The sequence below is a fragment of the Stomoxys calcitrans genome, chromosome 1 (genome assembly GCF_963082655.1).
Source record: "Stomoxys calcitrans chromosome 1, idStoCalc2.1, whole genome shotgun sequence".
Lineage (NCBI taxonomy): Eukaryota > Metazoa > Arthropoda > Insecta > Diptera > Muscidae > Stomoxys > Stomoxys calcitrans.
The window spans coordinates 132,229,667-132,233,031 of record NC_081552.1 but is presented as its reverse complement, the minus strand read 5'-3'; the positions used below and the strand labels follow the sequence as shown (position 1 = coordinate 132,233,031).

Genomic DNA, 3,365 nt, shown 5'->3' with positions numbered 1-3,365 from the left:
TACCCAGGCTTTTTTTTGAACCGTTCTAAGCTCGCCCTTACATTTTCTCAACTCAGCCTTATAGATGTCCCTATCGCGTTTTGCTCTTGTGGCTTTTGCTCTGCTGAAGAGTTTTCTGCAGTCCTTCCTTAGACTAACCAGCTCTGGGGTCCACCATGGCGGTCGCTGTTTGCCCCTTGGTTTGGCACAAGGACATGCTGACACAAGCGAGTTATTCAGGGCCTTCGTGATCCGTTTGACCATTATGTTCATATCCTGTGCAGTTGCCACTTCCTTTTCTGGTCTAGAAGGGATAGACGTGCTGGATTTGTGCCGAAATTTATCCCAATCCGCCTTTTTGTTTAGCCGAGGGACCACTCTGCAGTATTTTCTCCAAAGCTGAAACTAATATAACGATGATCAGAGAGCTGTGGTCATCCAACACATTCCAATCGTATATTCTTGCGCTTATATCTTTCGATACAAATGTAATATCTAGAAGAATTTTTAAGAGCTGCCAAATGTGGCAATAAATATTTTGGGACACTTGATGGTCGGAATTGTCACTCCGTCGACCATCACTTTCACCTTCCTACGAACCTCATGCGTGTATGAAATGAACAATGTGGCTGAAGATTTGGTGTCTTCATATTTTTGCAGCGAAATAAGAGAAGTTCGTTGAGGAAGACGTTTAACCTATCGCAGATATCACCGTTGGGTGGGAGGCCTACCATGATGCCATCATGCTATGCCATAATCTTCCGCATATGATACCATCTCTATGCGGTCTGGCGGGGGTGGAATGGAGGATAGATAGAGGTTAAACAGTACCGAAGATATCACCCCGCCTTGGGGAATTCCCTGTTTCACTCTACGGTGTTTCGACTTCTTTTCCCACAGAAAACAGACTCGTTGCCACAACCACTTTTTTGCCAACCGAATGCTGATGGTGCCACATACTACGAAGATTCATAAACAGTTCGGTATTGACAACCAATGTTGATATTGATGTTATTGCCCTATATTTGTCATTGGTACCAAAAATAGTACTGTATGGAAAAATTAAAAGTGCAGACTTAGCGTATTTTTTATTTATTTCTTTATTCCTAATTCCAATATGTAAATATGCAAGAAGTTGATTGCCTTTCTACAATTAACAGAGAAATATATAGCTAGGAACTGCAAATTGATTCCACCTGTCTTGGAACTATTATAACAACATGGATTACGCCAACATGATGAAATAGCTGCATCACGGTCAATACCCAACAGCTGAACGCAGGCTTATCTAATAAATCAGTGAGCTCCTCGTAAATATGATGTGCGCGAATAGAAATATAGACTTCTTAAACTTTTACGTAGTATAATTGTTTTAGTCTATACTGGATATTTACTTTTGCACTAATAAATTGTACCATTCTTAAAACAGAAAAGAAATAACTTCATTGTTTTTTCGAATGTAAATGACAAAAACACATTGGTTAAATTGTATGCATATGACTGACTTCGTAGTTGTTATTTACCATTATCACCCAGCATTATAGGCCTGGCTGGAGGCGATGGCGAGGTCCTGAAATAGTTTGGCATGGCTGACCGTGTCGATAGGTCCAGTGCCACGTGGACAGTCCTATCTCATGGCCTGGGATGATTTAAGCCACGGCAAATGTGTGCGGTAATAGCATGCAAAGCAATTGTTGTATTATGTAGTCTTCGAAATCCTTGCTGATGCTCGGCGGGAGGAGTCGACTTTCGACTAATCGATTAATGGACTTTTTGTGTAAAATAGGCAAAGTCGACTTTTATGGTTTAAAAAAGTAGATTAATCGACTTTGAAGTCAAAAAGTCGAAATGGATTTAGTTTCAATTCGATTTTTGCCGCCGACTTCCTCGACTATTTTTTTAGTTTCAGTACCCATGGGGGCGCTCCAACCCCAAAACACCTTCAAACAGACATATTGGTGTTCATGCCAATATGGGGCTCTAATGAGAGGTATTGGAGAGTAGTTTAAGAAAAAATCCTACTAAATGTGCATTTTAGTCTATAATGGCTATATGGGACTCAAATGAAAGGTAGTTGGGAGTGGGTTAAAAATATAACAAAATTTTTATCAAAGTATTTACCTCCTAAAATTACCTAAAAACCGTAATTGACCCATCATGTCAATCAGGTATCCAATGTAGTGGCCAAGAGTTTGTGGTCCCATAACACCCCCAAACTGTACATATTTATCGACAATAGCTGTTTTCGGGAACTCAAAAATTTGTGCAAATTTGCACAAATTTTTACTGGAAGTCGTTCGAGTACTTTATTTGCACAAATTTTTACTGGAAGTCGTTTGAGTATTTTATTTGCCAGCAGAAGAGAGCAAGAGAGAGAGCAAATTTTGAAAGTCCGAACCTGCAAATTTCTACTCGGACTTTTTTTGGCAGCAGAAATTTGAAACTTTGAACAGATGTTTTGTAAAGGTCAGCTGTTTTATGAAAAGCAATTGTTACATGAAAATATAAAATCTAACACCAAAATGGTTCAAAAAGGCAGAGGTAAGTAAAAAATAACAAGAAGTCAAGACCCAAGATCGGTTTATATGACAGCTATATCAGGTTATGGACCGATTTGAACCATACTTAACACAGTTGTTGGATATTATAACAAAACGCGTCGTGCAAAATTTCATCCTAATCGGATAAGAATTGCGCACGCTAGAGGCTCAAGAAGTCAAGACCCAAGATCGGTTTATATGGCAGCTATATCAGGTTATGGACCGATTTGTACCATACTTGGCACAGTTGTTGGATATCATAACAAAACACGTCGTGCAAAATTTCATTCCAATCGGATAAGAATTGCGCCTTCTAGAGGGTCAAGAAGTCAAGACCCAAGATCGGTTTATATGGCAGCTATATCAGGTTATGGACCGATTTGAACCATACTTAGCACAGTTGTTGGATATTATAACAAAACACGTCGTGCAAAATTTCATCCCAATCGGATAAGAATTGCGCACGCTAGAGGCTCAAGAAGTCAAGACCCAAGATCGGTTTATATGGCAGCTATATCAAAACATGGACCGATATGGCCCATTTACAATACCAACCGACCTACACTAATAAGAAGTATTAGTGCAAAATTTCAAGCGGCTAGCTTTACTCCTTCGGAAGTTAGCGTGCTTTCGACAGACAGACGGACGGACGGACGGACGGACGGACGGACGGACGGACAGACGGACGGACATGGCTAGATCGACATAAAATTTCACGACGATCAAGAATATATATACTTTATGGGGTCTCAGACGAATATTTCGAGTAGTTACAAACAGAATGACGAAATTAGTATACCCCCCATCTTATGGTGGAGGGTATAAAAATATCGTTTATTGGTAATT

General features: G+C 39.9%; 1 long non-coding RNA gene across 1 annotated transcript; it reads right to left on the bottom strand.

Annotated features, from left to right (window-relative positions):
- Positions 1-1,061: 1,061 nt before the first annotated feature.
- On the bottom strand, positions 1,062-1,740 carry LOC106092720 (uncharacterized). Its single transcript, XR_001222211.1, has 2 exons — positions 1,503-1,740; positions 1,062-1,419 (listed from the first exon to the last, which is right to left on the bottom strand). It is a non-coding gene; the product is annotated as an uncharacterized LOC106092720 (long non-coding RNA).
- Positions 1,741-3,365: the final 1,625 nt, after the last annotated feature.